The sequence below is a fragment of the Amphiura filiformis genome, chromosome 18 (genome assembly GCF_039555335.1).
Source record: "Amphiura filiformis chromosome 18, Afil_fr2py, whole genome shotgun sequence".
NCBI classification, from domain to species: domain Eukaryota; kingdom Metazoa; phylum Echinodermata; class Ophiuroidea; order Amphilepidida; family Amphiuridae; genus Amphiura; species Amphiura filiformis.
Genome location: NC_092645.1, coordinates 43,817,013 through 43,843,094, shown reverse-complemented (window position 1 = coordinate 43,843,094; position 26,082 = coordinate 43,817,013). Strand labels below are relative to the sequence as shown.

At 38.9% G+C, this 26,082-nt stretch overlaps 1 protein-coding gene and 1 long non-coding RNA gene across 3 annotated transcripts in view; both read left to right on the top strand.

Annotated features, from left to right (window-relative positions):
* LOC140139178 (acetyl-CoA carboxylase-like) overlaps window positions 1-26,082 on the top strand; it is a 196,268-nt gene that overhangs the window by 34,520 nt on the left and 135,666 nt on the right.
* On the top strand, window positions 1,944-20,447 carry LOC140138706 (uncharacterized). 2 transcript variants are annotated; one of them, XR_011857047.1, is made up of 6 exons: window positions 1,944-2,043; window positions 8,636-8,695; window positions 16,545-16,738; window positions 16,876-17,766; window positions 18,310-18,720; window positions 19,195-20,447. It is a non-coding gene; the product is annotated as an uncharacterized lncRNA (long non-coding RNA). The 2 variants fall into 2 exon arrangements; XR_011857048.1 differs by having other exon boundaries at window positions 16,351-16,738.

The window sequence follows — 26,082 nt, the reverse complement described above, 5'->3', positions numbered from 1 at the left end:
TTTGGCATGCCAAGAGGAGGGGAAAAGAAATTTTTAGCACACATTTTAATACGGGGCACAATTAGCATAACACACTAAAAAGGCTTTAGAAAAACACTCAAAATATTCAAAGCAAAAATTTTGGGCTCGCTACGCTCGCACAAATGTAGGCCTACGCCTATAGGCCCAAAATTGGGAGCAAAACATTTTTGGCATGTTCAAAGAGGAGGGACGTAAAGATTTTTTGGCAGCCTGAGGTGGGGGAGAACAAGTGGTTTAATGGCAGTCCGGGGAGGGGGGGGGGGAAGCAATATTTGGCATATGAAAATTTTAACCCCCAGGGGAGGCTCATAATGATTACTCAGCCTCTTTATGCATTGTAATCAAATACTATCATGCATGCCTGACCACTTTGTAGAGGAGGTCATGGTTAGGTTTTATTATTGCACTAGCGGTCACCCGTATTTGGCGGTCGCGATTACCTGGCTGATGGTGACTGTCCCCACCAAGTTTCATGCCCATACAAAAGTTTTTACTAATTGACCTTCCCAGAAATTTGGCTCTAAATGGTGACTGCATCCACCAAGTTTCATGCCCATCCAACAGTTTTTACTAATTTGACCTAAGATGACCCCTGGTGACCCCAAAATGACCTTTCAAAAATTTGGCTTTAAATGTTGACTGTACCCGCCAAGTTTCATGCCCATACAACAGTTTTCACTAATTTGACCTCAATTGAGCCCTGGATGACCCTGAAATGACCTTCCAAAAATTTGGCCCTAAATGTTGACTGCACCCAACAAGTTTCATGCCCATAGGACAGTTTTAACTAATTTGACCTCAGACGACCCCTGATCACACAGAAATGACCTTCCAAAAATTTGGCTCTAAAAATAAAATGTTGACTGTACCCACCAAGTTCCATACAACAGTTTTTACTAATTTGACCTCAGATGACCCCTGGGTGACCTTGACCCACTAACCAATACAAACTCGTTCTGTCTCGGGTCAAGATACACCCACCCACCAAGTTTGAGGAACGTGCAACTCCTTGTCTCCGAAAAAAATAGGGGGACAGACACACAGACAGAGATACATTATAGACAATGCCTATTATTATCAGGGGTCATCTGAGGTCAAATTACTAAAAACTGTTGTATGGTCATGAAACTGAGTGGGTAGTGGTACAGTCAACATTTAGAGTTAAATTTGTGGAAGGTCATTTCGGGGTCATCCGAGGTCCTCCAGGGGTCATCTGAGGTAAAATTTGTAAAAACTGTCGGATGGGCATGAAACTGAGTGGGTACAGTCAACATTTAGAGTTAAATTTTTGGAAGGTCATTTTGGGGCCATCCAAGGCTCTCCAGGGGTCATCTGAGGTCAAATTTGTAAAAACTGTCGTATTGGCATGAAACTTGGTGGGTACAGTCAACATTTAGAGCCAAATTTTTGGAAGGTCATTTCAGGGTTATCCAGGGGTCATCAGGTCAAATTAGTAAAAAGTTGTATAAGCACGAAACATGGTCGGTAGGCCTACAGTCAACATTTGAGACAAATTTTTGGAAGATCATTTCGGAGTCATCCAAGGGTCATCTGAGGTCAAATTAGTAAAAATGCACCCGAGGTCATCCAGGGGTCATCTGAGGTCAAATTAGCAAAAACTGTTGTATGGGCATGAAACTTGGTGGGTACAGTCAACATTTAGAGCCACATTTTTGGAAGGTCATGAAGGGGTCATCTGAGGTCAAATTAGTAAAAACTTTTATGGGCATGAAACTTGATGGGTACAGTCAACATTTAGAGCCAAATTTTTGGAAGGTCATTTTGGGGTCATCCGAGGTCATCCCATGTACCAAGTTTCAGTACTGGTACCATATCCTTCTAATAATAATTTTATCTGAAAACTAATTACTTTCTTTGAGATGTTCATTACTTCACTCTAGCATCTTGACTTCTAATGTTATTTATACTGTATCAATAATTTCTGAAGTTTTCAGTATGCCTTCGAAAGATAGAAAGAGAAGAGAGGAAAGAAGAAGGAAGAGGGAGGACAAGAAACGTGAGGTAAGTGTATGCAACTGTTTTACTCTTGTAATCTATTTCATTTGTAATCCTGTTTGGTTTTTGCTTTGCTTGCTTGAAGTTTAACTACATGTAGGCCTATGTTCAGAGGGAGACTTACTGGTCACTATGTCACTCGGTGTGGGCGTGTGTTAAAAGTCCGGGTTAAAAGCTTATGAGCATTGAGCAAATTATGTTAAGAACCGAACTTAGTGCGGAGAGCATGACCAGAGGGTATCATCTTTAATATTATTTTCAGTTCATATTATGGAAATCAAGTTGTTAATTTTAAAAGTCATCTACATGCAGTGTAGGGAGCACTTTTAAGTTGTAGAATAAGTTTCCATGGGTGCTTTTCTCAAAAGCCCCCGCATACAGCAAGGCTCTGTTCAATTTCCCCCATTAAAGGCATATTATTTGTTTTTTGAATCTCACACCATTATGCTTTCACATGCCATAACTCTTGTGATGATCGACCTTATGGAAACAGAGGTTGCTAAGAATATTTCCACAACCTTCTGTGGTCACATTTCCTACCCAAAACTATGTTCCTTTATACCCTTGTTTTTTCTGATCATGTAATTTGTTACTCTAGCGGTCACCCGTCTTTCGCAATCACTGTCTTTTGCGGTTACTGTCTTTTGCAGTACTGATATTTTATATTCTTTTTATTGTACTGGTCAGGTGTAATGGTCAGGTGCAATGACAGTGTTTGAGTTAATTTATTTGCACCCAATTTTGAAAGTTATGGTGTAATTTCACCTGGTGCAGCGGAATTTTGGGAATCTCGGAATCAAAACAAATGTACAATTTTGTAGAACACTTTCAACACGGGCCAAAGCATTTGGCACAGAGTCACAGACACTGATAACCTGTGAGTTACGGTGAGCCTTACCAGAATTGTACCTGCATTGCTAAAAGTCACCCATTTTTGTCTCGCCTGATAAGGCAGGAGACTATATAATCACTTTTCTGTGGGGGTGTGTATGTGTGTGTGTATGTGACAAATTTGGTTAAAGTTTGCTTTCCGCCTATTTTCTCGGAGACTGAGTTGCACGTTCCTCAAACTTGGTGGGTGCATCTTGAGCCGAGACAGAACCGGTTTGTATTGGTTAGTGGGTCAAGGTCATCTAGGGGTCATCTGAGGTCAAATTAGTAAAAACTGTCGGATGGGCATGAAACTTGGTGGGTACAGTCAACATTTAAAAGCCAAATTTTTGGAAGGTCATTTCGAGGTCACCAGGGGTCATCTAAGGTCAAATTAATAAAAACTGTCGGATGAGCATGAAACTTGGTGGGTACAGTCAACATTTAAAGCCAAATTTTTGCATGGTCATTTCGAGGTCACCAGGGGTCATTTGAGGTCACATGAAGTAAAAACTGTTGGACGGGCATGAAACTTGGTGGGTGCAGTCAACATTTAAAGCCAAATTTTCGGAAGGTCATTTCGAGGACACCAAGGGTCATCTGATGTCAAATTAGTACAAACTAGTAAAAAGAGACAGAACCGGTTTGTATTAGTTAGTGGGTCAAGGTCATCTAGGGGTCATCTGAGGTCAAATTAGTAAAAACTGTCGGATGGGCATGAAACTTGGTGGGTACAGTCAACATTTAAAAGCCAAATTTTTGGAAGGTCATTTCGAGGTCACCAGGGGTCATCTGAGGTCAAATTAATAAAAACTGTCGGATGAGCATGAACATTTAAAGCCACATTTTTGCATGGTCATTTCGAGGTCACCAGGGGTCATTTGAGGTCAAATTGGTAAAAACTGTTGTATGGGCATGAAACTTGGTGGGTGCAGTCAACATTTAAAGCCAAATTTTTGGAAGGTCATTTCGAGGACACCAAGGGTCATCTGAGGTCAAATTAGTAAAACTGTCGGATGGGCATGAAACTTGGTTGGTACAGTCAACATTTAAAGCCAAATTTTTGGAAGGTCATTTCAAGGTCACCAGGGGTCATCTGAGGTCAAATTAGTAAAGACTCATATGGGCATGAAACTTGGTGGGTGCAGTCAACATTTAAAGCCAAATTTTTGGAAGGTCATTTCGAGGTCACCAAGAGTCATCTGAGGTCAAATTAGTAAAAACTGTCGGATGGGCATGAAACTTGGTTGGTACAGTCAATATTTAAAGCCACATTTTTGGAAGGTCATTTTGAGGTCACCAGGGGTCATTTGAGGTCAATGGGCATGAAACTTGGTGGGTACAGTCAACATTTAAAAGCCAAATTTTTGGAAGGTCATTTCGAGGTCACCAGGGGTCATCTGAGGTCAAATTAATAAAAACTGTCGGATGAGCATGAAACTTGGTGGGTACAGTCAACATTTAAAGCCAAATTTTTGCATGGTCATTTCGAGGTCACCAGGGGTCATTTGAGGTCAAATTAGCAAAAACTGTTGTATGGGCATGAAACTTGGTGGGTGCAGTCAACATTTAAAGCCAAATTGTTGGAAGGTCATTTCGAGGTCACCAAGGGTCATCTGAGGTCAAATTAGTAAAAACTGTCGGATGGGCATGAAACTTGGTTGGTACAGTCAATATTTAAAGCCAAATGTTTGGAAGGTCATTTTGAGGTCACCAGGGGTCATTTGAGGTCAAATGAGTAAAAACAGTCGTATGGGCATGAAACTTGGTGGGTACAGTCACCATTTTAAGCCAAATTTTTGGAAGGTCATTTCGAGGTCACCAGTTGTCATCTGAGGTCAAATGAGTAAAAACTGTCACATGGGCATGAAACTTGGTGGGTGCAGTCAACATTTAAAGCCAAATTTTTGGAAGGTCATTTCGAGGTCACCAAGGGTCATCTGAGGTCAAATTAGTAAAAACTGTCGGATGGGCATGAAACTTGGTTGGTACAGTCAACATTTAAAGCCAAATATTTGGAAGGTCATTTTGAGGTCACCAGGGGTCATTTGAGGTCAAATGAGTAAAAACAGTCGTATGGGCATGAAACTTGGTGGGTACAGACACCATTTTAAGCCAAATTTTTGGAAGGTCATTTCGAGGTCACCAGTTGTCATCTGAGGTCAAATGAGTAAAAACTGTCACATGGGCATGAAACTTGGTGGGTGCAGTCAACATTTAAAGCCAAATTTTTGGAAGGTCATTTCGAGGTCACCAAGGGTCATCTGAGGTCAAATTAGTAAAAACTGTCGGATGGGCATGAAACTTGGTTGGTACAGTCAATATTTAAAGCCAAATTTTTGGAAGGTCATTTTGAGGTCACCAGGGGTCATTTGAGGTCAAATGAGTAAAAACAGTCGTATGGGCATGAAACTTGGTGGGTAGGCCTACAGTCACCATTTTAAGCCAAATTTTTGGAAGGTCATTTCGAGGTCACCAGTTGTCATCTGAGGTCAAATGAGTAACAACTGTCGGGTGGGCATGAAACTTGGTGGGTATTGTCAAAATTTGAAGCCAAATTTTTGGAAGGTCGTTTCGGGGTCACCAGGGGTCATCTGAGGTCATATTAGTAAAAACTCGTATGGGCATGAAACTTTGTCAGTTGGTGGGTACAGTCAACATTAAAGCCAAATTTTTGGAAGGTCATTTCGGGGTCATCTGAGGTCAAATTAGTACAAACTATCGTATGGGCATGACACTTGGTGCCTACAGTCAACCTTTAAAGCCAAATTTTCGGAAGGTCATTTTGAGACCACCAGGGGTCATCTGAGGTCAAATTAGTAAAAACTGTCGGATAGACATGAAACTTGGTGGGTACAGTCAACATTTAGAGCCAAATTTTTGGAAGGTCATTTCAGGGTCATCTGAGGTCAAATTAGTAAAAACTGTTGCATGGGCATGACTCTTGGTGGGTACAGTCACCATCAGCCAGATAATCGTGCCCAGCTGATAACAGCCAAATTCATTTACCTCTACCAAAAGTAATTGCAAATGCAGGCGGTCGCAAAAGCAGGCGAGACTCGTGGTTCGAGAACCGCCTTGTTTTAACCATCTGTCTCTACATGTATGGGAAAGGAAATTGTCAAAAGTTGCAGGGAAAATCTTCAAAAGTCACCCATTTGGGCTACCAAATCGCAGTTTGGCAACTCTGATTAATTTGGGTGATTTGGAGACTGCAAAATAGTGAAATTGGATATTCTTTCAATGATCCTTCAACACAAAAGCATCAAACACTTGACCTAATTCAATAAACAAACAATTGACTGTTGACAATAGGTTCTCCATAAAAAGCAGTAATCCTTTAAGTTTGAACACTGACATGATGATGTTGACAAATTAGTTGAATAAACAATACATTTTAATTACTCAAGTAAGATTCTCCTGTTAATGAGTGACCCAATATCAGACCAGACATAGGATTTGCAGGTGTTCATGTTAACAGCATGACTGTATTGTAGTGTATTGTGACTGTTTACTTAGTGCTTAGCACGCAGGGAGCTTTCCGTGCTTTTGAAACTAATTAACTTAATTTGACTCCCTTAACCCTTACTGAACTAGATCTCACTATGAAAACCACTGCTCGTGCACGCATTGCACGTGACTTGATGACGCAATCAGCCTAAGTCATATATGCCCAGGGAATCGTTGGCCGGGCCATCGTCACCTGTGTGGCTACATGCTGGGGATCTTCTGCGTGGCATGCGAGGGGTCCGAGGTTCGAATCCCGGGGGTGCAAAGTGACTTCTTTCTTCATCTTCTCTCCTTTTTCGTTTCTTCTTTCCCTTCCGATAGCAAAAATCCCTTGTGTTCAGTTAGGGTTATGTAGCGTGTTTTTCCTAGGTATAGGCCAAAATAACCCTTACTGAACTAGATCTCACTAAATCTCACTATGAAAACCACTGCTCGTGCACGCATTGCACATGACTTGATGATGCAATCAGATTAAGTCATATATACCCAGGGAATCTGGCCGGGCCAACGTCACCTGTGTGGCTACATGCTGGGGATCTTCTGCGTGGCATGCGAGGGGTCCGAGGTTCGAATCCCGGGGTGCAAAGTGACTTCTTTCTTCATCTTCTCTCCTTTTCGCTTTTCTTCTTTCCTTCCGATAGCAAAAATCCCTTGTGTTCAGTTAGGGTTAACGTAAACAAAAACAAAATTGAACATTTTATTGAAGTGCGCACAACCTTGTTCTTCGCATCGCAAAAGTCTGTTTTCCAAAATAATATAAAACAAAAAAGTTTTTAGCCTCACCAATTTTCCAGTTTCAGTAATTTATTATAGATATTTAACACACAGAGTAATGTACTAATCTACTTGTTTATTTCTGGGTTTTTTTTCATGTCAATCTGATGTTTTGTATGCAACCAACCCTGGTTTCTGGTTATCATCACTACTTACCAAATAATATCTGACGTATCCGTAATTGTTGATGACATTGGGACATTATGCATTATACAAATGCACTATGGATATTGTAAACCAATAAATGGTATGTATACCTACAAAATCCACCCATCTAACACTATCTTGCCACCTTATTCCATTTATCCCCTGGTTAACCTTTTTACTCCCTTTATCACTTACACCACTTGTAATCCGTTATATTTATTCACTTATCCACATGTGCTCAAACATTTGTCAATGTCAAATAAACATTTAACACTGCCTTAATGATGCACCTGGTTAATAACCAATTCGTAACTCATTTCACATCCAACATCAACCCATGTACTTGATTTTGTTCTCATTTTCCTATCTGGGTTTGAATCCCATTTCTTATGACTCACTCACTTATTTGTCATATTAATAACCTACCATCCCTGATGCAATGCCCTTCCTCCCCATACATAATTCTTTAATTGATCCACTATTAAAATAACTATCTATTGTCTGTGTTTCCTACTACAATATATCTGTCTACTAACTCACCAATTGGCAACTACACTATGAACTATTTATATACCTATCTGGTGTTCTTTCACCACTGTCTAATTTTCTTAACTTACCTGGTGTTATTTCACCATTTTATTTTAACTTCCCTGGTTTCTTTCACCACACTCTTTTCATAACTTGCCTGGTTTTCTTTCATCACTTTATTTCCATAATTTACCTGGTGTTATTTCACCACTCTTTTCATAACTTACTTAATGTTCTTTCACCACTTTCTTTTCCCAACTTATCTGGTGTTATTTCACCACTTTCTTTTCCTAACTTGCCTGGTTTTCTTTTACCACTTTCTATTCATAACTTACCTGGTGTTCTTTTACCACTTTCTATTCATAACTTACCTGGTGTTCTTTCACCACATTCCTTTTTCTAACTTGCTTGGTGTTCTTCACCACTTTCCTCTATTACCTCCTGTAACCTCGGTTCAGGAGGATGATACAGAATTGCATACAGAATCTCATACAGAATTGCATACAGAATCTCATACAGAATCTCAAGCAAAGAATGAATGTGAAGTGATACCTCCTGTACCTTCGGGTCAGGTGCGTGATACAGAAATTGCTAGAGAATGCCTTACAGAATGTCAAGCAAAGAATGAATGTGAAGTGATTCTTCCTGTCTCCTTGAGTCAGCAGAGTGATACAGAATGTCAATCAAATAATGAATCTGCAAATCAAACGTCAATTAATGTTCTTTCTGTAATTGAATCAACAGATCCACCATCTACACCTGCTATCAGAGATGCAAACAGAGATGAGACAACCTCATTACATGCTATATCAATTGGTTCAGTTGAAAGGTCAGTACCAAGTGCAATTTCTAATATATGCTTTCATTTGACTCAAAATGCTACAGATCCTTCATGTTTTGATTCAAACCCATGTACAGATCATAACCCATTTACAGATCATGACAATTCTGGTCAAAGTGTATCAGAAATTACGAGTTGTATTACAGGTCTGCAATCTAAGTCCAGTACAAATGAATTAAATAATTCCAGTGATAATGATCAGCCAGGTTGTTCTTTTTGGACAGAAAATGATACTAAGAAAGCAAAACGTCAAGCCAAGAGTAAAAGATACTATGCCAAACACAGAGAGAGAATACTAGAAAAGAAAAGAGTGCATTACATGGCAAACAGGTCATCCATATTGAAAAATTCAAAAGACCGCTACAGCTCAAACAAGTCATTGATACTGAACAGCAAGAAAGACTACTACAAATCCAACAAACCATCTGTACTGAAAAATAGAAAAGACAGCTACAAATCAAGCAGACCATCTGTACTGAAAAATAGAAAAGACCACTACAGCTCAAACAGGCCATCCTTACTGAAAAATAGAAAAGACAGCTACAAAACAAGCAAGTCATTGATACTGAACAGCAAGAAAGACTACTACAAATCAAACAGAAGATCTGTATTGAAAAATAGAAAAGACCACTACAGCTCAGACAGACCATCTGTACTAAAAAATAGAAAAGACCACTACAGCTCAAACAGGCCATCTTTACTGAAAAATAGAAAAGACCACTACAGCTCAAACAGGCCATCTGTACTGAAAAATAGAAAAGACCACTACAGCTCAAACAGGCCATCTGTACTGAAAAATAGAAAAGACCACTACAGCTCAAACAGACCGTCCTTTCTGCAAAATAGAAAAGACCACTACGAATCAAACAGGTCATCCATACTGAAAATCAGAAAAGAGAACTATACAAAAAACAATGATACAATACTGCAAAAGAAAAGGATTAATTACATTAGAAACAAAGCTTTGGTGTTGATTAAAAGGAGCATATACTACTTGAGAAATAGAGATGCAATTTTGAACCTAAAGAAAGTAGCCTATCAAGAACCTGAAAGAAAAGCTAGACAGATCCAACAGACTAAAACCTCTCGTGAATCTTCTACAAATGATATTACAAAAGTTGTCCAGAAATTTAAGACTGAAATCCAAAGAGAAAAGCCAATCTTCACTTGCCTTGTATGCAATCGCTCATTATTCAGAAATCAGGTTGTATCATTCGATAAAGCAAAGTACAGTAAATCTAGCTTGTTATCAGCAATGCCAACCAATACTAATTATGAAACCCTCCCAACTGATGCATGGATTTGTAAAACATGTCACAACAACATCAAACAGAATATAGTTCCACGATTGTCACAATCCAATAACCTAGAACTGTGTCCACAGCCTGCAGAACTGTCAGAACTTAACATCCTTGAAAGACACTTGATTGCACCTGTGATTCCTTTCATGAAATTAGTTCCTTTATACAAAGGCTGTCAGAAAGGTATTCATGGCCAGGTTGTTTGTGTAAAAGCTGATGTAGATAGTACAGCAAAAGCATTGCCACGGCTTCCCAGTGATGACAGTATCATTCGAGTCAAACTGAAACGTAAATTGCAATACAAAGGTCACGTTATGTACAAGCAAGTTTCTCCCAGTAAGATCAGAACAGCTCTCAATGTACTGAAGCAAATAAATCCAGTGTTTGAAGACATTGATATAGATGCTAATCAACTGGATGCAATTGACAATGATCCAATCATAGCTACTGAAAATGCTGAAAGCTTGGAATCAGAAAATGACAATATTATTAACTTGGAACCAAATCAGATTGCAGACCTCACAGATCAACAAGAACCTTCAGAAATAGCAATACAAAACATCCATGAGATCAATGATACTATTAGTACGACTTCATCTATCATAACAAATGAACTTGAAGAACCTGTTGATATGGAAATCAGTGACTCTGAAATTGAACAACCTTGTGATATGGATATAAGTGACTCTGAGCTTGAAGATGACATTTCTGAATCAGTGCATAATAGAAATGATGATAACAAAGATGAAGATTTATCTGAAACTGCATCTACAGAAATCTATGAACCAGAGACTGATAATACAAGATATCAAGATCAATCTGAAAATGCAAATGAAAAAATCTGTGGAACTAATCAAAATGACAGTGAAAATGATCATGAAGATGTCAATGAGGAAAAGTATGAAACAAATCATGACAGTGATAATGATAATGTCAATGAAGAAAACTGTGAAACAAATCATGACAGTGAAAATGATGATGCCAATGTCAATGAGGAAAACAGTGAAACAAATCAGAATGACAGTGACAATGATGATGATATCACTCACACATCCGTTCCACTCGTATCATGTTTGCAGCCAGTTGACTTTACACAATATGTTGCAGATCACCTTGATGATTCCATACTTAGTCTTGCACCTGCAGAAGGCAACAGACCTATCAGTGTTCTCAATGTAGAAGCAGAAGCATTCCCAGTTCAATTTCCAGATGGCAAGAATACGTACAAAGCACAAAGAGATCCAAAGGTTTCTCCAAGCAGATATTTCAATGCTCATCTATTTTCGTCAGATACTCGATTTGCTAGTGATCCACAGTATATTTTCTTTGCTCAATATGCCACAGAATTGAACATGATAACATCTCAGATTTCAATTGCTATGAGACAAGGCCATACCAAAACTCCTGATGGAAAAGCGATCACACCTGACATGCTTGCAGACAAAGAACAAGTCAAACAACTGGTTGAAAGAGATTCAGCATTTCGATATTTAAGACAGATAAGAGGAACACCATCTTATTGGGACGCAACTCTCAAAGATTTATTTGCAATGATTCGTCAAATTGGCATTCCCACATGGTTTCTAACCTTTAGTGCTGCTGACCGTAGATGGATTGAAATTGACAATGCAATTCTTGAACAGCAAGGCAAACAACCTCTTACACCAGAAGAGCACAAAGATATGGATTGGAACACACATTGTGAACACATATATTCAAACACAGTAACCCCTGCTAGAATGTTTGAGCACAGAGTGAAAAAGTACATCAAAGATATCCTTAAATCACCTGCTGAACCTATTGGCAAAGTTGTTGACTATTTTTATCGTACAGAGTTCCAACAGAGAGGCTGGCCACACATTCATATGCTAGTTTGGGTAGAAGATGCTCCTGATGTATATGATGTATCAGATTGTGATATTGTTGAATTTGTTGACAAATATGTATCATGTGAACTACCATCTGAAGATGATGATCCAGAACTCCATGAAATTGTCAAATCATGTCAAATGCATAGCAAGAATCATACCAAGTCTTGTCGCAAAACAGGCAAAACATGTAGATTCAACTTTCCAAAACCACCTTCAGAACGAACTTTCATAGCTAGAAACCTAGATACATATGATGATTCAGATGATGATGAAGATGAAAGTAATGATGACACTCCTGATGAATTACATGTACTTGATGATCAAGGAGAGGCAGATGCAACAATTGAAGCTAAAGAATTGATCCAGAAAATACATGATACTCTGACTGACCCAGATATAGAAATCACAGAAAAGACATCTGTTACTGAAATCTTTGATGCTGCAAATGTTTCTCAAGCAGAACTAGAAATGGCACTTGAAACACTCGCATCACGATCTACCATATATCTGAAAAGAAAACCTGCAGAAGTTTTGATCAATAACTACAATCCTCACCTGATACGTGCTTGGAATGGCAATATGGACATTCAACTTGTACTTGATGCTTATAGTTGTATCAAATATATCATGTCGTATTTAACCAAATCTGAACGTCAAGTAGGTGATCTGTTGAAAATGCACAGAAAGAAGCCAGACAAGACAATAGCGATGCTATTACAGAGCTGAGAAAAATTGGAAATGTATATCTACACAGTCGAGAGTTAAGTGTTATGGAAAGTATATACAGAGTATGTAGCATGCACTTGAAAGATTGTACAAGAGAAGTCATTTTGTACAGACAGATCCAGATGGTCAAAGAATATCACTGCCACTATCTCTGATGCAAAATAAAGACCCCACAGAGCCAGTATGGATGACAAATTTGCTTGAAAAGTATTATGGCAGACCTGACATGCCCAATTTCAATGACATGTGCTTGGCAACATTTGCATCCAAGTTTCGCTTTGCATCATCAAAAACTGGAAACAGAGCTAGTAATGATGAATCGGATGAAGAGGAAGAAAGTTCAAGAAATACAAGCAGAAAGTATGATCTTGAGTATCTAGGCAGAGATCTCGGAATTGCAATAGAACGTGTAGGCAAACCTGCAATTGTACGCTATCCAAAGATAAAGCTTGAAAAAGATCCCGAAAAGTACTATATGAACATCATACGCATGTACTTGCCACATCGTAACATTGAGCTCAAGCCAGAAGATTTTGAAAGCTTTGCATTGTACTATCACACTGGTTTTGTTAGAACACCTGAAGGTGTGAAATCTGTCAAACAAGTCGTCAAAGACAACATGAAGAAATATGAACCTATCAATGACAAAATAGATACTGCATGGAATGAATTGCAAAATGCAAATGATAATCTTGAAGATGCATGGGCTGCATTAGCACCACAAGCTGAACAGCAACGTCTTGATGATCTTGAAGACAAAATCATGTTAAACAATGAATCTGATGATGATTTCAATGACATTGAAATTCCTGAATTGCAAGCAAATCCATCCAACAAATGCAATGATAACCAATATCGATCACCAGTTGAAACGATAAGATCAGTTCCCTCAGATGACCAAGTTGCATCAATGATCAGAGCTCTCAATGATAAACAGTTACAGCTTTTCAAGTATGTCCACCAATGGTGTATGAATAAAATGAATGGTGAAAACCCAGAACCTTTCAGAATATTTCTCACTGGTGGAGCTGGCACAGGCAAATCTCATGTAACAAGATGTATCAGATATCATGCAGAGAAAATCTTTGACACCTTACGTGAAACACAACAAGAAAAGACAGTACTGGTTGTTGCACACCTTGGCACAGCTGCTTTCAATGTTGAAGGACAAACAATTTGTTCTGCTCTGAATATCAGTATCCATGCGACTAAAGATTACAAACCACTTAGAGAAGAGTCACTCAATACTATGCGTACAAAGTTGCAGCACTTGCAGTTACTGATCATAGATGAGATCTCAATGGTTAGCAAAAAGCAGTTACAATACATTCACGGTAGACTACAGCAAATCAAGCGAGCTTCAGATCGTTCATTCTTTGGCAATATTTCAGTATTAGCTGTCGGAGATTTCTATCAAATACCACCCATCAATTCCACTTCATTATGTGTACCTGATGATAATCCATTGAATGACATGTGGACTGACAATTTCCAAGTCTGTGAACTCACACAAATCATGCGTCAACAAGATGATCTTGAATTTGCACAACTACTTAATCGCTTACGTGCAAGAAAAAAAGGTGATGCTATAAATCCAGATGATAATAGGAAGCTTTTGTCACGAACACTTGAATCTGAAACAAGTTTGACTCCACCAAAGGAAGCACTTCATATCTATGCATTCAATAAAGATGTTGACAAACATAACCAAACAATGCTAGAATCTCTTCCAAGTCAAAAAACCACCATCCTTGCTCTTGATATCAAAGAACGTGCAGGACAAAGTCAAACCAGGAAAATACCATATAAGTCTGAAGAAATTGGTAAAACAGTGCTGCAATCTCAACTATGCTTAGCAGTGGAAGCTAGAGTAATGCTTACAACAAATCTAGATGTACCTGACGGTCTTTGCAATGGAGTCACTGGCACAGTCAAATCGATCCTTCCTGATGATGCAAACAATCAACCAAGTGCTATCTATGTACAATTTGATAATGCAAAGTGTGGTGCAAATGCAAGACAAAAAAGCCCTCTACCAAATGAATATGCTAGCTGTGTTGTCATAAAACCGCATAAAGAAAGCATTGAAATACATGATGAATATGGCCATCAAACTAGAATACGGAAGCAATATCCACTTAAACTAGCCTGGGCAATCACTATGCACAAGGTACAAGGACAGTCAACAGATCAAGCAGTTATTTCGTTGAAAGGAATAAAAGCATGCATGGCCTATGTTGCAATTAGTCGTGTCACACACCTCACTGGTCTATATCTCTCAGACTATGATCCAAAGAGAATTTTCTGTAATGAAACACTTCAGCAGCACTTATCAAATATGTTACCATGTGACCTTTCAGTTGCTAACCCGATTCTGCACACCAATCACAGAGAACATTTTATAATAGTTCATCACAATGTACAAAGTCTTTCCAAACACATTGATGATATCAAATGTGACTTTGAAATCAGGAAAGCTCATATCATAGCCCTATCAGAAACATGGTTGAGTACTGATCATAACATGAGTAACTATGAAATACCTGGATATCAACTTGTTGCCATGAGAAAACATCCTGCACATGCTAAAGGCAGAGGTACTGCAATGTATATTCATGAGAGTGTTCCATTTACTGCACTACCACTTGAAGTAGATGAATGTGATATTCTTGCTATAAGAACCAATGGCAATCCATCTATGGTTATCATGACAGTCTACAAGCCAGTCAGTACAAGCATTACTATTCTTTCCGATGTGCTTAACAACTTGTGCACCCAGATAGAGATGCTAGATGTTGATTATGTTGTTATTTTGGGCGATTTCAATCATGATCTACTGAAGAAACCACCAATTAATGCATTACAGACATATCACCAACTGATAACCTCTCCTACCACTGGTAAAGGAACTCTGCTAGACCATGTTTACATTAAGCCAATGCCTGTAGAATATAATGCATCAGTGTTAGCATCACATTTCAGCTACCATGAACCAGTTGCTCTTTGTATGAAATCATAGAAATCTCCTCTAGAATCAATGTAACAGTGCAGTAATGAAGTGTTAATGGCAAACATACAGTGTTCCGAGTTTCATGTCATCCTCAGTTCTGACCAGAAATTACAAGCTGAACGTAACTACAGTTTATAATAGTAACATCATGCTAAATCTCATTCCCTATCAGTTTCATAAAGAAAGATTAAGTGTTTATTGAATGTCTAGCACAACATCAAGCCCTAGCTGCTTCATGCAGAATGTTCATAAATGTAAAAAGGATAACAGAATCTTAGCTTTTTTGTGCACAGTGTGTCAGCATTGTTGTATGCAAAATGTGAACACAATGTTCTATTTTTATTGTCTTCAGAATGTTAATGGAATACAGAATATGAACAAAAGTCTTTTGCAAATGTCAAGCATATTTGTATATGGGAACATATTGGCCAGGCTATTGCTGTACAGAATATGAACATACTGTAATCTCAAACTTATTTTGTTTAAGAAAATGCCAAGCAGTTTACTATGCAGAATACAAACATGTAATATATAATTATATATTATAATTATACAGAATGTCAAATCTGTTTCTATAAAGCAATGTTATCAAAATGTCAACCCTGTTTCTATTCAGAATGTCAAGCTTATTTATTTGCAGAACATCAACAGAATGATAGCAGAATGTTGAGCATATTTCACCATGCATGTATATAATGTTGAATGTTGACAAGATGAAATTTCATTTCTTTACAGAATGTGAACAGATGACAGAATGTGAACAGATGACAGAATGTGAACAGATGACAGAATGTGAACAGATGACAGAATGTGAACAGATGACAGAATGTGAACAGATGACAATGTGAACAGATGACAGAATGTGGACAGATGACAGAATGTGAACAGATTACAATGTGAACAGACGACAGAATGTGGACAGATGAAAGAATGTGAACAGATGACAGAATGTGAACAGATGACAGAATGTGAACAGATGACAGAATGTGAACAGATGACAGAATGTGAACAGATGACAGAATGTGAACAGATCACAATGTGAACAGATGACAATGTAAACAGATGACAGAATGTGAACAGATGACAGAATGTGAACAGATGACAGAATGTGAACAGATGACATGTGAACAGATGACAGAATGTGAACAGATGACAGAATGTGAACAGATAACAGAATGTAAACAGATGACAGAATGTGAACAGATGACAATGTGAACAGATGACAGAATGTGAACAGATGACAATGTGAACAGATGACAGAATGTGAACAGACGACAGAATGTGAACAGACGACAGAATGTGAACAGACGACAGAATGTGAACAGACGACAGAATGTGGACAGACGAAAGAATGTGAACAGACGAAAGAATGTGAACAGACGACAGAATGTGGACAGACGAAAGAATGTGAACAGACGAAAGAATGTGGACAGACGACAGAATGTGGACAGACGACCGAATGTGAACAGATGACAGAATGTGAACAGATGACAGAATGTGAACAGATCACAATGTGAACAGATCACAATGTAAACAGATGACAGAATGTGAACAGATGGCAGAATGTGAACAGATGACAGAATGTGAACAGATGACAGAATGTGAACAGATGACAGCATGTGAACAGATGACAGAATGTGAACAGATGATAGAATGTGAACAGATGACAGAATGTGAACAGATGACAGAATGTGAACAGATGACAGAATGTGAACAGATCACAATGTGAACAGATGACAGAATGTGAACAGATCACAATGTGAACAGACGACAGAATGTGAACAGACGACAGAATGTGAACAGACGACAGAATGTGAACAGACGACAGAATGTGAACAGATGACAGCCTATTTCTATTTTGGTGTTTTATAAACAAAATTCCAACTAATATGTTGCACACAACTCAACGTCACCATCAGCAGTCAAAATGTCCAAACTCAACAAATACACAGTGTCACAGCATTGATCCTGAATCTTCAATGTCACTATACATTAAGATGAACTACAGCATTGCAGGTGCACTGCATGTTCTTGCAGTACCAACTTCATACCAACCCAGTTACATCTGACCAGTATCAACTACAAATCTCCGACTTCGACCAACTTCACAACTTTTCAACCAGTTTCAAATCTACTCTTCTTATTCACAAGGTAAGTGAGCACCTGGTTATCATATTTGTATGCCTTTCGCTTTAGCTTAAGGTATGTCAGAGGATGGTATGAGTTCTATAAAGAAATCCCAAGGCTTCACCCCATGTACATGAATTTTCTCATTTTATAATTACAGCTGGGCTCTACAAGTTGTATACCAAGAGCTGGCTCTGTCTTTAATCTCTTGAAAAAGAAAGACCATTAGTCTTGTCTTTTCAAAACGTGAAGTTTGTAACTTCATTTATACCATTTGTATTTTACATAATTTTACCCCCATTGCATGTTGTTTCACATTTTTTCCTGTTCTTACTTTGTCCATTGCTGATGTAACAGATTTGTATCCTTTTGGATCCATCCTCTGGTTCCATGTAAAAATGGCGTTCCCATGTCTTTATATTTAAAATGGTCAGACAAAATGCATTGGATTTGCTCACCAAAACTATTTCAATTCTGTTATATGTAGGATATAAATATTGATGGGACTAAATTTCTAATGTTTCCATTTTCCTATTTCCCTGTTTTTGGGTGGTTTTTTTTCTACAGGTAGTCCTGCAAGAGAAATCATCTGCAAATTTCACTGCAAAATTAGAAGCTAACTATATTATTCAAGACAATTATGAAGTATCACCATAAACACTCAAAACAACTTATTCACGATGACACAGCTGTCATTAGTATGCTAAGAAAGCATCAATCCTGACTCTTCATTATCAGTACACACTAAGGTGGACAAGAGCATTGCAGAAGCACTACTTGCAGTACCATGTCTCTCCAATTACATCTGTAGCCAGTGCCAACTACATCTCTATCACAGACAGTACCAACTTCATGGCAACTCAATTACATCAGAGCATCTCTACATCTCTACAAATCACAGGCTGACATAATTCAACTTTCCAGTACCAACTTCACAACTTTTTAACCAGTTTCAAATCTACTCTACTTGTTCACAAGGTTAGTAAATATTTGGTTACCATATTTGTATGCCTTTCGCTTCAGCCTTAACGCCCACACTTATTTACTAGTGTACAGCCTTCTCCAGCCTAGCTGCAGCTTCCTGCAGCCACAATGTATTGAACGAGGGATCCCCCAGCCAAACTGGTAACTAGGTATGTGCCCTGCTCACCGACATTAATTAAGTTATTATGTCCGCAATAGTCATTCAGTATACCTATATCTGTGTGTACAGCTACCTTAGTATGTTGTGGCATGTTTGTATACGTACACGACTCTGCAAAGTACTTTCGTTTATATAACCATTACATTTTTTGGCAAAAAACAACTAAACACATTTAACTGGCACATGATTTTCACTTCGTCTTCAGTCTCAATACCAAACCACAGCAAACAGTATACTTCGAAAAGTTTAGGATATTAGTATTGCTCCTGATAATAACGTGTAATTAATCATTTCATTTACATTTCCAGGTGTAGCAGTACTACGGAGGATACTGGCTTTATGGCACAATTCTTAAAAGACAGAGGATGATGATTTGGAAATCAAAAGCTGCCATCTATAATCTGTCGCATTCATTCAACACTTTCCCAACATGCTGCCAGACTGAAATGTCAACAATTCAACTTTGAAGAAAAATCTTAATGTGCACGGTGAACATTTTATGAGAACTTAAATACTTGCATAGTAATTTATGTGGTGCATAAACTAACTACATCCATAGTGCACTGGTATATGTTTGCTCCAATTATAAATACAATAAGGACCTCAACAAGTGACACTGACATTTGATGCATACAAGTGCAATGCACTATATCTTACAAACTATAAAAGTAGAATTAAGACACTATTCTTTGGTTCACATCAAGTTAGGTAGTGACGTTAATGTCTTTTAGCAGTTGTGCCACGCTAACCACCCTTGTACGTGTGCAACTTAACACACACGACTCAATACTGAGTGAGCCCACCAAAAATACAAAAATACGCACTACATCACTACCAAACTTGAGGCACACCAATGTATAGTGAAGGTTACTAGTCCAACATGTGGTTCGCTAGTCCGCAAAAATAATAACATGGTTCATTAGTCCAAACATATATTTGGTTAGAGAACCCTATTTTTTTATTCGGACTAGCAAGTCTTAGGACTAACGACCCCACTTTTTTCTCAGACTAGTGACACTTATGACTACCACACCTTGGGATTAGCGGATGTATGATGTAGAGTAATTGTAGACCAAAATGTTTACCGGCTGATCCATAGCGTAAGGTGTACCTTAAGGGTAGACGAGGTATTGTTGGTTGTAGCAACCAAAAAATATATTGTCATTATCTAAATCAATATATTATTGGAAAAATAACACCTTGATATTTTGCATTCTACAAATTATATACTTAGAGAACTTGCTTAATTTATTATTTCAAATGAGTTAACCACAGGACCTACAAAAGTATATCTGTGATTTGGATTCTGCTACATGATTTGCTATGAATTGAGCAATGCAATATTTCTCAAAGATCATTACTATTCGCAATTTCAAATAGCTGCTAACCTTAATGCCATTAATTAAAAGTCGACTACCATAAAATGATGAGTTTTCACTTCAAGGGTTTAGAACCAGAACGCAATAACTGCCCCAAAGACGTCTTGATGGGTCGAAGGGCCCCTAATTTTAAAGCAAGGGGGTTAACCGCTTAAAGAGACACTCCGTTTTGGGCTTAAACTTAAGAGGTATTCTGTGATTTTTAATTAAATGTTTTTAGTCTGTATACTAATAGCATTTTAGCATTAAATATATTACGGGGTGTCAGGATGGATTGAGAGTCATGGCGGGTTAAGGGGTTGGGGTGGGAATCACAGGCATAGATATTCGTGTTTGGTCAAACACAACTGTGCCATCTAGTTCTCCTTCTTCTTCTCCTTTTCCTGACCATTCATATTGACAGGGCTATCTCCAAAACTACAAGGGCCCTGGGGCTCATATTTGGCACAAAGATTGACCATACCCCGTAGGTGTGCCTTTGGCCCATCTTGGCCCTATAGGTCAAAGGTCACGGGCCCCAGGGGCCCAAATGTAAAAATACCAATCATGCCATTTCTCATCAAATAAAACAGCTTCAGGGCCCTGAGTAGGTACACTGATAGCACTAGGGGTACTCTATATTTACAAGTATAAATGAACCCAATATATCTTAAGTTATGGGCCCCAGGGCCCCAAATGTTAAAATAAGGAGCAACAGATTGACATGGCTAGCTTGAAAATTACAGGGGCACTGGGGCTCATATGTGGTACACCTATTGGCCCTAACTTGTCGATGTGAGTTTTGCCCATTTTAGCTCCAGATGTTTAGGGCTAGGGGCCCAATAGGGCCAAATGTTAAAACAAAGGGCCGACCGTTTCTCAGCAAATAAAGTAGCTGCAATGCTCAGATTTGAAACACTAATAGGTCTTTAGCATTATATCGTTATATGAATATAAAAGCCCCATATGTCACATAATATGGGCCCCAGGGCCCCAAACGCTAAAACAAAGGGCCTGCTGTTACTCGGTAAATAAAGCAGCTACAATGCCTTGTGTTGGTATACTGATAGCCCTTTTAGCATTAAACATATTATGGGGTGTCAGGATGGGTTAAGGGCGTCATGGTGTGTTAAGGGGGGGGGGTTAGGGGGGAATCACAGGCATAGATATTCGTGTTTGCTCAAACACAACTGTGCCATCTAGTTCTTCTTCTTCTCCTTCTCCTTCTGACCGTTCACATTAACAGGGCTATCTCCAAAACTACAAGGACCCCAGGGCTCATATTTGGCACACATAGTGGCCCTACCCCGTAGATGTGCCTTTTGCCCATTTCGGCCCCATAGGTCAAAGGTCACGGGCCCCAGGGGCCCAAATGTAAAAAAATACAAAGCATGCCGTTTCTCATCAAATAAAGCAGCCTCAGGGCCCTGAGTTGGTGCACTGATAGCCCCAGGAGTACTCTATATTTACATGTATACATGAGCCCCATATGTCATATATTATGGGCCCCAGGGCCCCAAATGTTAAAAAAAAAAAGGGGCAACAGTTTGACAAGGTTAGCTGTGAAACAAGGGCACTAGGGCTCATATGTGGCACACGTATGGGCCCAAACTTGTAGATATGCATTTTACCAATTATGGCCCCAGATTTTTAAGGCTAGGGGCCCAGAGGCCCAAATGTTAAAACAAAGGGCCGGCCGTTTCTCAGCAAATAAAGTAGCTACAGGGCTCAGATTTGGTACACAGATAGGTTTTCAGTATAGGGTGATGGAACAGCCATTAAAGGGACACTCTGTTTTGGGATTAAAGGGGTATTCAGATTTTTTGATTTTTTTTTTGATTTTTTTTGTATGGAACATGTTTGTTGCATTATTTAAGGAGGAGCGCCCTCAAGCGTTTACACAGCAAATGCAATTAAAGGGCTAATATTATTTTTAATTAATTAATTAATTTTAATTTTTTTTGTTGGTATACTGATAGCCCTTTTAGAATATGGGGTGTCAGTGGGTGTTAGGGTGATGGAACAGCCATTAAAGGGACACTCCATTTTGGGATTAAAGGGGTATTCAGATTTTTTGATTTTTTTTTTTTTTTGATTTTTTTTTTGTATGGAACATGTTGCATTATTTAAGGAGGAGCGCCCTCAAGCGTTTACACAGCAAATGCAATTAAAGGGCTATTATTTGATTTTTAATTAATTAATTTTAATTTTTTTCGTTGGTATACTGATAGCCCTTTTAGAATATGGGGTGTCAGGGGGTGTTAGGTGACGGAACAGCCATTAAAGGGACACTCCGTTTTGGGATTAAAGGGATATTCAGATTTTTGGATTTTTTTTTGGATTTTTTTTGTATGGAACATGTTTGTTGCATTATTTAAGGAGGAGCGCCCTCAAGCGTTTACACAGCAAATGCAATTAAAGGGGTATTATTTGATTTTTAATTAATTAATTTAATTTAATTTTTTTCGTTGGTATACTGATAGCCCTTTTAGAATATGGGGTGTCATGATGGATTAAGAGTGTCATGGTGGGTTAAGGGGGTTAGGGTGGGAAACACAGGCATAGATATTCGTGTTTGGTCAAACACAACTGTGCCATCTAGTTATCTATGCCTGTGCAACAGGGCATAGATATTCTGCTTATGCTCTTTAGTCTTCTCCTTTTCCTTCTTCTTCTTCTCCTTCTGACCCTTCACATTAACAGGGCTATCTCCAAACTACAAGGACCCCAGGGCTCATATTTGGCACACTTAATGGCCCTACCCCATAGATGTGCCTTTTGCCTATTTTGGCCCCATAGGTAAAAGGTCCCGGGCCCCAGGGGCCCAAATGTAAAAATACAAAGCATGCCGTTTCTCATCAAATAAAGCAGCCTCAGGGCCCTGAGTTGGTGCACTGATAGCCCCAGGAGTACTCTATATTTACATGTATACATGAGCCCCATATGTCATATATTATGGGCCCCAGGGCCCAAAAATGTTAAAAAAAGGGGCAACAGTTTGACAAGGTTAGCTGTGAAACTACAAGGGCACTAGGGCTCATATGTGGCACACGTATGGGCCCGAACTTGTAGATATGCATTTTACCAATTATGGCCCCAGATTTTTAAGGCTAGGGGCCCAGAGGCCCAAATGTCAAAACAAAGGGCCGGCCGTTTCTCAGCAAATAAAGTAGCTACAGGGCTCAGATTTGGTACACAGATAGGTTTTCAGTATAGGGTGATGGAACAGCCATTAAAGGGACACTCCGTTTTGGGATTAAAGGGGTATTCAGATTTTTTGATTTTTTTTTTTTTTTTGATTTTTTTTTGTATGGAACATGTTTGTTGCATTATTTAAGGAGGAGCGCCCTCAAGCGTTTACACAGCAAATGCAATTAAAGGGCTATTATTTGATTTTTAATTAATTAATTAATTTTAATTTTTTTGTTGGTATACTGATAGCCCTTTTAGAATATGGGGTGTCAGTGGGTGTTAGGGTGATGGAACAGCCATTAAAGGGACACTCTGTTTTGGGATTAAAGGGTATTCAGATTTTTTGATTTTTGTTTTTTATATTTTTTTGTATGGAACGTGTTTGTTGCATTATTTAAGGAGGAGCGCCCTCAAGCGTTTACACAGCAAATGCAATTAAAGGGCTATTATTTGATTTTTAATTAATTAATTAATTTTAATTTTTTTATTTTGGTATACTGATAGCCCTTTTAGAATATGGGGTGTCAGTGGGTGTTAGGGCGATGGAACAGCCATTAAAGGGACACTCCGTTTTGAGATTAAAGGGGTATTCAGATTTTTTTATTTTTTTTTATTTTTATTTTTTTTTTGTATGGAACATGTTTGTTGCATTATTTAAGGAGGAGCGCCCTCAAGCGTTTACACAGCAAATGCAATTAAAGGGGTATTATTTGATTTTTAATTAATTAATTTATTTCAATTTTTTTCGTTGGTATACTGATAGCCCTTTTAGAACATGGGGTGCCATGATGGATTAAGAGTGTCATGGTGGGTTAAGGGCGTTAGGGTGGGAAACACAGGCATAGATATTCGTGTTTGGTCAAACACAACTGTGCCATCTAGTTTTCCTTATATATGCCTGTGTAACAGGGCATATATATTCTCCTTATGCTCTTTATATATGCCTGTGTAACAGGGCATATATATTCTCCTTATGCTCTTTATATATGCCTGTGCAACAGGGCATATATATTCTGCTTATGCTCTTTAGTCTTCTCCGTCTTCTCCTTCTTCTCCTTTTCCTCCTCACGCTTCATATTGACAAGGCTATCTCCAAAACTACAGGGTCCCTGGGGCTCATATTTGGCACACATAATGGCCCTGCCCCATAGATGTGCCTTTTTCCCTTTTGTCCCCAAAAGTCGAAGGTCGCGGGCCCCCAAGGTCATCCAAGTATAATTTGTTGGATTATCATCAAACTTGGTGGATGAGATCACCATCGAGTGCCAATAATAGTCAAGGTCAAGTCAAGGTCATCCAAGTAAAGATTGTTGGATTGCCACGAAACTTGGTGCACGGGATCACCATCGAATGCCAAAATGGTCAAGGTCATGTCAAGGTCATCCGAGTATAGGTTGTTGGAATGTCATCAAACTTGGTGGATGAGATCATCATCTAGTGCCGAAAATGGTCAAGGTCATGTCAAGGTCATATGAGGATAGATTGTTGGATTGCCATCAAACTTGGTGGATGGGATCAGCATCGAATGCTGAAAATGGTCAAGGTCATGTCAAGGTCATCCGAGTATATGTTGTTGGATTGTCATCAAACTTGGTGGGTGAGATCACCATCGAGTGCCGAAAATGGTCATGGTCATGTCAAGGTCACCTGAGTATAGTAGGTTAGATTGCCACCGAACTTGGTGGATGGGATCACCATCGAGTGCCGAAAATGGTCAAGGTTAGGATGGGAATCACAGGCATATATGTTCGTGTTTGCTCAAACACAACAGTGCCATCTAGTTAGTCTTCTCCTTCTTCTTCTCCTTCTCCTCCTCACGCTTCATATTAACAGGGCTAGCTCCAAAACTACAAGGGCCCCAGGGCTCATACTTGGCACACTTAATGCCCCCACCCCAAAGATGTGCCTTTTAGGGTCAAGGTCATGTCAAGGTCATCTAAGTATATATTGTTGGATTGTCATTATATTTGGTGGATGTGATCACAATCGAATGCCGAAAAGGGTCAAGGTCATGTCAAGGTCATCCGAGTATAGTTTGTTGGATTATCATCAAACTTGGTGGATGAGATCACCATTGAGTGCCAATTATTGTCAAGGTCATGTCAAGGTCATCAGAGCAAAAATTGTTGGATTGTCATCAAACTTGGTTGATGAGATCACCATCGAGTGCCGAAAATGGTCAAGGTCATATCAAGGTCATACGAGTATAGATTATTGGATTGCCACCAAACTTGGTGCATGGGATCATCATCGAATGCTGAAAATGGTCAAGGTCATGTCAAGGTCATCAGAGTAAAGATTATTAGATTGTAACCAAACTTGGTGAATGAGATCACCATCGAGTGCCAATAATGGTCAAGGTCATGTCAAGGTCATTGGTGGTTATGGTGGGAATCACAGGCATATATATTCGTGTTTGCTCAAACACAACAGTGCCATCTAGTTAGTCTTCTCCTTCTTCTTCTCCTTCTTCTTCTTCTCCTTCTCACACTTCATAATGACAGGGCTATCTCCAAAACTACAAGGGCCCTGGGGCTCATACTTGGCACACTTAATGGCCCCACCCCAAAGATGTGCCTTTTAGGGGTCAAGGTCGTGTCAAGGTCATCTAAGTATATTTAGTCTTCTCCTTCTTCTTCTTATCTA